The sequence below is a fragment of the Panthera leo genome, chromosome A1, assembly GCF_018350215.1.
Source record: "Panthera leo isolate Ple1 chromosome A1, P.leo_Ple1_pat1.1, whole genome shotgun sequence".
In the NCBI taxonomy this organism is placed as follows: Eukaryota; Metazoa; Chordata; class Mammalia; order Carnivora; family Felidae; genus Panthera; species Panthera leo.
This window is the reverse complement of record NC_056679.1, coordinates 2,848,707-2,860,498: the sequence shown is the minus strand read 5'-3', so window position 1 is coordinate 2,860,498 and position 11,792 is coordinate 2,848,707. Positions and strand designations below refer to the sequence as shown.

The 11,792-nt window shown below is 44.8% G+C and overlaps 1 long non-coding RNA gene and 1 other non-coding gene across 3 annotated transcripts in view; one reads left to right on the top strand and one right to left on the bottom strand.

Moving 5' to 3' along the window:
- Positions 1 to 347: 347 nt before the first annotated feature.
- Positions 348 to 11,792, bottom strand: part of LOC122214580 — a 48,855-nt gene continuing 37,410 nt past the window's right edge. For both annotated transcript variants that reach the window (XR_006200028.1, XR_006200072.1), the window contains one exon: positions 348 to 1,432. This is a non-coding gene — a long non-coding RNA (uncharacterized LOC122214580). The remainder of the gene's footprint in view (positions 1,433 to 11,792) is intronic.
- LOC122202487 lies at positions 2,855 to 2,961 on the top strand. Its single transcript, XR_006194692.1, has one exon. It is a non-coding gene; the product is annotated as a U6 spliceosomal RNA (small nuclear RNA).

The following is an 11,792-nucleotide window of genomic DNA, read 5'->3' as shown; positions in this document are numbered from 1 at the left end:
AAGCAGACCTCAGGGAAGAAGATAGCATAGGTTTGATGTAAAGCTAACATATAAAGCATTGAAAATAAAACAATAAAAACAATTTTGTGTGTTCGTTTTGGCATTTATCAAGGAAGGAAGGAAGAAAGAAAGAAAGGAAGAAAGAAAGAAAGAAAAAAAAAGAAAGAAAGAAAGAAAGAAAGAAAGAAGAAAGAAAGAAAGAAAGAAAGAAAGAAAGAAAGAAAGAAAGAAAGAAAGAAAGAGAAAGAAAGAGAAAAGAAAACTGGTGATAATGTCAGGTGGCTTGAAAACTTACAATGAACCGAAGTGAACTTGGGAGTTTCATTTATTGTAAACTTTTGGCAACAGAGGCTTTCAAAATCATTTCTTTCATCTTAGATTGGGCCAAATTTGTATAATAGAGGGATGATCGACACAAGTTACTGGATGATGATGACGATGGTCTTTGTTCTTTTTTCTCTTTAATTCGTGTATGTTTTTGGATGATGGTCCATGTTCTAATAAGCATGGGAGTTAACCCAACAATTTCCCCTTTTATTTTTCCACTGCCTCCTGCCTATCCCCTATGATCAAAACTATACACGTTTTTGTGCATGATTGTATACAAGAATCAAAACCTGGTCCCTGAGAACATGTTTTGCCTGCTGTTTTGACTTTGTTGACAGCTCTCAGATAACCTCACACTTCATCAGAAATACAGAAAAATACCCTTGATTGTTAGAAAACACTTTTTTAAGTGGATCTTGCAAAAGAGCTGGCACAGAAGTCCTAAGATAAGCTCACGGCAGTATCACTGATTGTTCGTGCTTATTTTCCTAGCAGAGATGACAGGATAAATACGCATTAGCCGTACAACCTCCCTGTGTTGGTGCCCATGTCACTGCTCATCCTTTGGGAGCTGTGAGCCGAGATGACCAGTAAGGCTGGCCGGCGGGTGCCGGGAACCGTGGGGGGGTCCAAGCACATTTCTAGGGTAGACGACAACAGCTGGAGTTGGAGCCACAGCGGCTGGAGCGGGAAGAGACCATGGCTAGCGGTGAGGGCATCTTAGTCGCCGTCAAGCCCGATGAAGCCCAATGGGGCTTCAGGGGAGAGATCGTCAAGCATTTTCAGCAGAAAAGATCCTGCCATGTTAGTTCGAAATTCACGCAGGCTTCTGAAGACTTACTCGAAGAACACTGCGTTGACCTGAACGACCGTCTATACTTGGCTGACACAGTGAAATGCATGCACACAGGCCAGTGGCGGTCACGGTGTGAGAGGGGCTGCGTGTTGTGAAGACGGGTCAAGTGATGCTCTAGGAAACTCACCTGCAAACTCCAAAGCATCCACGGGCCTGTTTGCATCCAAGCTGGCAGGAACATTCTTCACGGCAACAATTCTTGGAGAATGCAGAGGAGATTGGCCTGTGGTCCCCGTGCAGTGCGACGTGCTATCGTCGGGGTAAAATGTTTTATCCCAAGGCAAGAGAAAAAAATAAATAAATAGAAGGCTTAAGAAACTAATGTTGGCATGTTTCCAAGAGTTCAATGACAGGGTCACGTAAAGCAGTATGATGTTCTCTGAGGTCGAGTTTTGGTGATCAGAGCAAAGGCCAAGGGTCCATTCTTTCCAGAGGTCAATTCTAGCTGGCTAAAGTGCAGAGGAAAGGGCAGATAGCAAGGAAACTGCAAACAAATGGCCCCAAATTCAGGTTTTCACCTGGAGGCAGGAGCAGCACATAGACCTGAGACTTTCTGACGCTTCACCTCAGGGCATGGACAGACCCAGGGGCAGCAGTGGCTCTACGCCCATGAACATGACTATGCAAATGGTCGCAACTGACTTCTGCAGACAGAGAGTATTTCTCATTTGGAGAAGTAACACAGCCAAGAAAACTGTCTCATAGAGCCACGTGGCACTCGTGGGCTCCCCTGGAAAGCCACCACCTCCTGTCCATCATCAGAGTTTGCACAGAGATACTCCCTTGAGTAAAAAGGGGGCTACAGAGCCTTGACTTCACAGCAGGGCTCTTACTACATGTCAAAGTACGTAATTGTGGTTGAACTCAAAGCAAGGATAGCCAGAACAGGCTGTGTTCATTAGTCTCTGCTACTCATGCCCCCACACAGTCTCTAGGGATAATTGGTTCAACCAAGAATTTCAACCCAAACTGTCAATACATAGTATATAGTCAGAAAAAGAAAGGGTCCAACTTATGTATCATGATATCTTGTAGGCTGTGAAATCAAATTAGTGCCTCATAGGCGACATTTCTTCAGTGCATTAGAATGAAATCGAAAATACAACGATACTTTGTAAGTTTCACGTACACATGGGCATTGGGTTATGATGTGAGGTACAGTCTTTGAGTCAAATCAAGAAGTCTTACTTTGCGTCACATAAGCATGGGTGTTGGGTTCTGATGTTAGATGTCATTCTTTGGTTCTCACCTTGAAAACTGCTGCTTTAGAGTTTCCTTCACAAAGCACGGATGTATTAGGGGACACGCCCAAATTTAGAGGTAGAGTTGTCAGAACTGCAAAGGTGTAATTTGCATTCAAAATTCCAATGTGGAAAAGAGGGATGCTTAATGTTACTCCCCCAAAAGCATAATCACTTTATAACCGAGGAAATAGAGCTGGTCTCCTCTGTGATAGGAGAATGAGCATGAAAACTAACACGTATAGACCACACCTGACCCACCAATGTTAAGCCCCAGTGTCTGTAATCTTTGCATGGTCCCACACCGCCTCCAGAGCTCCCTTCCCATATTCCCTTAGTCCACGCAGAAAGAAAAAGTGGTTGTAGTCCTTTAAACTCACAGCCTAAAAAGCATTTTTTTTTTTGCTACATTTGAAACTAAATTGGGCAAGTGCTCACTTCGGCAGCACATACACTAAAATGGGAACAATATAGAGAAGATGAACGTGGCCCCTGCACAAGGATGACACGCGAAGTTGTGAAGCGTTCCATATTTCAAAAATAAATAAACAAATAAATAAACAAATAAATAAACAAAATTGGACAAATACCTCTTGCATTTGCAGATGCATTTTAAACGGACCCAGTGGCTGAATTCAGGTTGCTCTCTTCCTAGTTTCTGAACGTCCTTTCTAAGCCACCTGTGCCCACAGCAGCAGTTAGCATTCATTTGGAGCATAAAGGGCCACGGAGAAGCCAGAGTCCAGAGACAGTTGGGATTAGGTGGGACCCAGCCTCAAAGAGCTACCAGAATGGGGAAGGAGACTGGGCCTGAGCAGGGAGCCACCTGGAAGAGGCAGCTGATGTGGGTGCTTCTCACGAATGTTTCCAACACTCTCCCCCCAGGCGTTACACTCCTTCATATACTCTTCCTACGAAATCCCTGTAGGGTCTGAGTGCTCTGGGTCTGTGGCCCACGCTGTGCCATACTTTGATGTAAGGAGATGTCTCTAGAATTCAAAACTAAGGATTTGATATAAGAAGCTGTATATGGGCGTCTGGAGTTTCTACTGCCCGGGTGAAAGAAAGAATTGCACTACAATTAAAGGTGCCCTGAAAACCACAAAGTTCAGCTGACCCATGGAGGAAAAGGGATCCATGATCTGAGTTTACCCCAGGAACTTAGATTAAATGCGTTTCCATTTCTAGCACCTTCCAGCGGTGTGCTGAAATGGGTCACTGCAGAACCAGAGGCCACCACCCCAACTCATGGGTGCAGACAGCAAGGTCAAGCAGGAGGTCCCCTAAAACTGAGATCCAGAGGCCATTGTACCACCTGGGGTTAGAAAAGGTCAAATTAAATTCCGTCCATTTGCATTCGTTTAAAATTATTTTCATTGCAGGTTAGACTGCACTTTATAGAGGGCTGGTCGCTCAATTTTTTTAAAATTTTTTTAATGTATATTTAAAAAATATACATTTTTTTATGTGTGTGAGTGGGGGAGGGGCAGAGAGAGAGAGAGAGAGAGAGAAAGAAAGACACAGAATCTGAAGAGGTTCCAGGCTCTGAGCTGTGAGCACAGAGCCCAATGCGGGGCTCGAACTCACAAGCCGTGAGATCATGACCTGAGCCGAAGTCGCGCACTTAACCGACTGAGCCACCCAGGTGCCCCATTTTTTTTTATTTTTAATGATCATGACTTTACCCCTCTCCCCCCATTAAAACAGGAGAATAGAATGTAATTCAACATCAAATCGAAAGGAGTCAATAACAATCTAAGTCTTAGAAATCGGAAAGAAAGTACTGGGCATAATAATGTATGCAGAACTGTTTTATAGAATGATTTTATAAAACAACGCCACTGGATGGAATTGTCCATCCTGGGTAGAGTGACGGTAAAAATTACCACAAGAATAAAACCTTTTATCAAGAGCAGTAAGGTGGTCGGTGGTTCCACAGGCAACAAGCACGGCTTCGGAGAATGCACTAATTTGGCTACAAACTCTAGTATACTACATCCAAAATACTACATTCTGTGTCAGGGTTTATATCATCAGCTCTTTCTTCAATCCCCTGACACACTAAACATTTGCTCATGGAAGAAACCATAACATTTGAGAGCCCTGGATAGGTCAACGCTTGCACAAATGCGGAGTAAGGATCAATTGTTCAATGGATTTCAGAAAATGAATTGGAGGGGGCAGAAATATTTCTTACCCCCACGTCTACTCTGCCTTAAATCACCTCTGCCCTGCCAACGTAACGGTCAAAGACACCATTTTAGATTTGTTTTCCCATCAACTGAATGTTTTGTTAATGGTTTTAGCAAATACGTAATTTCATGTAATTTCAAAAGAAAGCAACGTGTCATTTCAAAAGCACCTGACTGAGATTTTTCTGAAAGCAAAAATTGGTGGGAGGCAGGGAAGCCCATCAGGCTCTTCCAGAACGTGAGTGTGAGCCGCCGCGAGGAAGAGAAAAGCACAAGGTCGATGCATCGGGATTTTGCATAAACTTGACTCTAATCTCAGATACCATTGCCAGAAAGCTCCGCCACTGGCCACACAAGCAGGTGTCTGTCGAAAGACTGCTGGTGGCATACTAAATGAATTGAGTAAATTTATTGAAAGGATTCATCGTATCCACATAGTCATTTGGTTACAAAAACAGCCCAGGGACAAGACAGGCGTAAGAGTCAAGAAGAGACGTGAAGACAAATGTCGAGCCAGCATCACGTCCAACCCCAGCAGACGGAATCAGGGATGCGGTGTGTGCAGCGAACCTCTGGAAGGTCAGGCTCTGTTTGTGCTTCGCGTGCTGGTGACAGCCACCGATGTCCCTGCTCTTCGCTCTGTCTCTTCACCAGGAAGAGTGCCTCCTGTTTGTGTTGGGTGTTTGGCTCTCGGTGGCCTCACAAGAGTGGTCTCCAGAGCGTTATGGTGTTGGTGTAGGTGCAGTGATGCCAAGAGGGAAAAGCAGTGAAGAGGGTTGTTTAAAAGAAGCTGATGATTTAAAAATAAAAAAAAAGAAAGTCCCACTGTGCCTGCGCATAGCGGTCAACACTATGCATGCACGTAACCGTCAACCTAAAACCAGCACTTTCACCGGAGCATGAAGAGGGGACACCCCCTTCTTTGTTCCAAACATGCCCTGTAGAGCACATTTTAGCCCCTTGTTATTACTTTTCACTTCAACAGTTGCCTTTACTGTTCATTTTCAACGGGCTTTTATTTGATGAAAAGATTGTGGAAGGGGAAGGTGCTGTGATGTCTCCCAGTCTTTGAATCCCTCTGTCTGGCCTGGATCCTGAACACCCAGGGACGGGCAATGGCTCAACTCAACAAGCATTTATGGCTCACCTCTCATAAGTACTTTATCGGGGGACCACAGGAGACCTGTGAAGGAAGCTGACACTGTCCTTCCTGCCATCTGTCCATCACCCTGCCACTAGATAGAGAAAGGCAGGCATGGAAAGAAAAACTCAAAGCGCCAAAGACCAAAAAATACCATCCTGTGGCTGGGATCAAAAAGGGCTTTGGTGAGGAAGAAGTCTATAAGCACTCTAACTGAAAGGAGAATCTTCTGGCAAAGTGAAATAATAGTTCTCGAAGACGGTGAGCCTTTCTTCCAGAGTTTCATGTCATGTGGCACCTTGCTGTCTAACGATGCCATAGTCCACATGCCCACCAGCACCACCCTCCCTACACCGCCACTGCTGGGCAGTCACATCCCACTCCCTCATTCAACTTTCCACGTGAGAGAGGCAAGGGACACATCCACTAGTTTTTTGCACGGCCCGGGTCCCAACTTCGTATTCCCGTCACACCCATTTTTCTGAAGGCTCGCCCTAACATAGGACCTCGCTTGTACTCCGACACGAAGTTCTCAATGGCCCTGGGTAACAGTGAGGGCTGTCGCGAGGACTACCTTCTCTGAATTAGCTGCCCTCTCTTTGTCTAAGCAAGCTACGTGGATATGGTTTTTCTGGTCAGTTCTTCCTTCTTATCATTCATAGCAAGAGAATTTGTCATTGCCAGAGAACCCGACACTGCAACTCGTGGAATGGTAAGTCCTAGAGAGGCTGAGGAACAAACGGCTTTAACTTGTTGCACATTGTCTAGGGCTACTGAGGACTTTGCCCAAATAATCTGATCAGAATCTCGAAGGGGCAGAAAATGAGTATTTTGAGGAATAGGCACCCAAAAGTAAGCTTCAACAAAGTTCGCTTTCAGGAGCCCTTTCAAACCTGAGGAGTCTCCGGATAGGGATGGGATGTCCAATTTTTGGCAAAATTTGTCCATTTTGGGAATGTCCAATGTTCTACTTTCGGGGAACAACGGAAACAGAGCTGTTGTGAATTCTGCAACAGAGAAAGGTCTTGTCCACCACGAGGCCGAGAAGATTGAGCCAGGTGGTGCCCACGTCGTGAGCACACGGGGCAGAGTAATCACGGCTGCTTCATCTACCCGCATATTGTTCGGTACCTACATGACCACGCACGCAAGCAGGGTTCAACACCTGTTGGTTGACCATCGGAATGGTCTAATGTAGACAAAACCTATCACTCCGAATGCCACAACTACCCAGAGCACCATGTACATAGCTCTGGCTTAATGTTTGCCGTCCTACTAACATCATATTCCAACGTCCACCCTTCACCGGACCCTGAGCTGTCAAGGATGTGGATGGCCTTTTATCCCTTTGTGTGTCCTAGGCCTAGCTAGCACTGTGCTCGAAAAGGAACGTTGAAATGACTCAACAGATACAGCTTTTCCATCAAAACAGGCACAAGTGCCACACCTTACGAGGTGTCTGCTGCATTTCCACTCTGTGTTACAAAGACAGAAGCACAGGAAGAGCCTGAGATCATGCGTGTCCGTGAGGGACAGAGCTAAGTCGGGGCTCCAGTTCCAGGTTGGCTTAATTAAATAACTACCAAAATGACTTAAGAACCGGTCTTGGCGAAACTTATTTTTAGGTAGAAAGGATCGGTGGGTAAACTATCAGCAAGGTAATTGGTTGACTCAAACCTGTTTTGTTACAGTAGATCGCATGTATATGGAAATATATCTCAATTAGAGAGAGCCTTATGCTTCCTGGGAAAACTTAAAGTAAACAACAACAATAATAATAATGGAATGTGGAGACGGTTTCTCTGGCTACACTTGAGAAACTCAGGGCCAGGCTCTGTGCCCATTAGTCAAAAAGGCATCCAAAGGCTGGGAAATCAGGAGCAAATGCCCCTGACGAAAATTCCAATCCCGGTGTTTCCTCCCACCCCACTCTTACAGACTCCACAAGTCTCTCCCAGCTGACAATGGCTTTGCCCCGAGGACATCTCTGGGGGCGTGACTTTCCAAGGTCTTTATTGAAAGCACCACCTGGAAGGAGTGATTACCTAACAATTTGCCAAAAGGGCGGGCTGCAGAACCTTTGGCATTTTTGAATTGCAACTGTTTTCTGTCATCGTAAAGAAAAAGCTAATCATTTTTTCCAGCAAACCACCCCCTCTGTCTCCTGCACAGACTATTACGAAATTGCCAAAGACCACACACTTGGCTTTCTCTGTTTTCACAGTTTTTAAAGCCATCATCAAAAGGCAAAGGGAGCTCGAGAGGAGGATTTCTTTCCAGCACAGCATCTGAAGTGGCATTCCATTGGTAGAATGCTATTCTCTTCTGGCTACCTTCCATAAGTTCCATCTTCTTATTAAGTGTTTATCATCTTGCTTAAAGGAAAAGGAGACAAAAAAAAAAAAAAATCTCGAACTGTGTCCAATTGGGAAAGTGCCATACAGCCCTTACAGTCATGCTATCGAATATTCTGGAAATGGAGTCTAAAGACCAAAAAATTCAGCTCCTAATATAAAAGTTCAATTTATGATAACATTTATCTCCACGTTAATAAGGAATTTGCAAACAAAGATGATTATCCAGGTCTTTGAAGATGCACACCATGAATCAATCCAGCTACGGACTAGTGATACAAGGCAGTTGGTTTTACCAGAGTTGGCCCAATGTAAGATGTTTCTTTTTTATGTGAAATTATGTTGAGAGAATTTTGAAATGCACACCATCTGAGTCACAGGCACTGGCTTAGAAGCAGGAATTTAGCACAAACATTTTTTAGCGGCAGATCAATGATGTAAAGTTTGTTTTCAAGGGAGAATAAAATAAATGTTTCACTTCCAAAACTAACCTGACCTACGGGGTAGAGAACATAGCATTGGGCCCAGAGTTTAGGAAAGTCGTCAGAGCCCTCCTGGGTCATGTCCTCCGTGCACCATGGTGACCTAACAGAGACCTTCCCTCGACCGGCCCATCTCACCCTCTCTCTGCAGACATGGGTTCTGGCAACTGACACCCTCTTCCCCCCAAGTCTTAAAGTATGAGCCACCCTTCCTTCCTGTCATCCTGTGACAACGCTTCTCACCACATTCCTAGGCAAACCTGGCCTGAGCCTCCAATTCAGGCCTCCCTCACGTACACACTTTTAGACTGATAATGTGCGATTCTAAGAGTTTCTGTTTATATTCCAATTGATATTTGTAATGGCTCAGGAAATGAGTATCTATTACATATAACAGCATCTTTAGCACCTCAGGCTGCTTTATGACAGGATGTGCCTTGACTTACTCTATTCCCACCACGTGGATTTTCCGTTCTACAACTGACTTTCCAAACCTAACTCGTTCCTCAAGACTTAGTTCTACCATTATCTCTATTATGAAACCTCCCCTACCTCTGTTTCCTGGAATTTTTCACTTCTGACTGTTTCTATTCTACCTCATACCTGTTGCTATAACTCAGAATTTATTATCTACTTACTTTTTACCACTCTCAAATTGTTTAATGCACTAATTTGGTCTCCCTCGTAGATACCTCAAGCAATCTGAGTGTAGGATTATTCTTCTATTCCCTAGAAGACCTTGAAAGAGCAGACCTCGGCCGGCTGACTCCATCTTGTTCTGTATCCTCCATCTTGAGTGACTATGTCCCCGACATGGCCGCAGAAAGAAGTTCCTGCTCAAACCTCAGACCACGCCTCCTCCCCTTGAGTAACTTCCCGCTCACCTGTTCAACATGAGTTGGGGCCTAGGCATAGATCTGTGGTCAGGGAGCCATCCTGAGGATGCAGAACAGGTGGAGGAAAGCCTTGAGTTTCCTTGTTTCACCTGGGGGTGGGCTGGGATGAGTCACTGGGGAAAGGAGAGCTCAGATGAAGGTGGAAAGATGGAAAGAGAACCCTACAATCCAGCAGTTACTCCCTCTGCACCCCTGAGAAAGAGGCTGGGTGACCTGAGGGCCAGACTCTTCTGATTTGGGGGAGCAGGCCCAAGACCACTGACACTCTGAGAGCAGGAGCTCAAGGACAGGAGAGGGATGGGCTTTCCTCTTTGTAATCACTCTACTTTAAACCTTTCAAACCAGGCCCGGCAACCTGCGTGACGGACTCTGACCTTTCCTCAGCCAATCAGCTAGCAAGCCAATCGGTTGAGGCCACGACCCTTCCCCAGCCAATCGGCTGAGGCCATGACCCTTCCCCAGCCAATCGGCTAAGGCCACAATCCCTATAAAACCTTTGTGCTTTTGAAACCCGCTCTCTCTCTCTCTCTCTCTCTCTCTCTCTCTCTGGTATCTCACTGCTGCTTCGGGGCAGGTAGGGGATTGAGCTCGAGCTAGCTTGAATAAAGGCTCTTTGCTTTTGCATCGGACTCAGCTCCCTGGTGGTCTTTGGGGATCACGAATTCTGGGCATAACAACCTAGTCACAAAGCATCATGCAATAAGCAGTAATGGATGGATAGAAAGACAACCTTCAAACTTTGGTGGAGAGTCTAGCTAAAGTGGTGATGCATTCGTATAATTAATTTCCAAAGCATTGCCTCAAAGGGTATTGAGTTTCATTTTGTTTTGAGACATATTGCTCTCATTTTGAATCATTCATTTTGTGGGGGGGGTGGGTAAGAGAGTAAGTGAGAAAATGCTAGAAAAAAGTCTGAGACCAATATGCCTGTATGGCATAAAATAATAGTTCCCAAATATTGCAGTATATTGGAATCGCTTGGGTAGTTTATTAAAAATACAATTCAAAGACTTAAGACTCACCCCAAAATTACTTAAAAGATACCTCCCAATGTGGGATCAGGTATTTTTTTTTTAATTTTCTTCTTAATGTTTTTTAACGTTTATTTATTTTTGAGAGACTGAGAGAGACAGAGCATGAGCAGGGGAGGGGTAGAGAGAGAAAGAGACACAGGATCTGAAGCAGGCTCCAGGCTCTGAGCTGTCAGCACAGAGCCCGACGCGGGGCTCGAACCCACGAACCATGAGACCATGACCTAAGTCAAAGTCGGATGCCCAACTGACTGAGCCACCCAGGAGCCCCAACTTCTCTCTATTTTAACAAGCTCCCTGAACCATCTGTACAGACAGTTTGCTTCAGGTCATTGGGTCGGCATATGGAAAACCCTCAAATAAGCACTAGGTTCAAATCCCGGTTCTGAAACTTAAAAGCCATGTGATTTAGGATATGTGGTTTAAATTCTCTGATCCTCATTTACTCATCTGTTAAATTGGAAAGATTAAATCCAATAGCCGTGAAGGCATGATTCCGTTCTCTATTACTGTCCCATGGCATGGTTTTTGTCCCTGGGCCTGGGAATAGAGTTGTTTCTCTACGAATAACTAGAGTTAACTCTCTCGAGTTAACCATCTCCAGAGTTGGCCATCTCTGTGCTGAACCTCTTGGAAAGAGAAGATGCTGAGACCAGAAGTGAGTCTTCATCTTTATCTTAGACCGGAAGATAATCTCAGCCTCTCTCTGGAGCCTCATAGTCTAGATGTGTTCTCAGGTGGTCCCGGGTGGGAAGGTGGGAGGGGTGAGTGGGCCTCTGCCACAAATGGTAGACTTGGAGCTCTACCATGAGACTGAATGCAGGGGACCCTATGAGGTAGGTTGATGCCTGAGAGTTTGAGAAGAACCCCATCCAGCAGCAAGTTATACATTATTCGTTGTATAAGTTATTCCTTTCTATTATCCTGGAAGTTTAGCAAAATCTTGCTGATCTGATTTCCATAGCAGGAAATGAAGAGGGAAGGACTGTCCACATGCTTGGACCAACGTGATAAAAGATAGACCAGAAGAGTGGCACCAACATCTTGAAGGGAAAGTAAACCATGGGAGAAAAGGGTTGATTGTTTTAGACTATATAAAGTCTTTTTCTTCATACCACTAAGGTTAGTGGACATTTTCTCACACACACAAAAAAACATACACTTGTTGAAAATGCCTACTGATGAAGCTTAATAATACATGAGCTCACCGGTAGCAATTAAGTACACACTAGTGAGGTTGCTATAACAAAGTCAGCCGAATCAGAATGACTT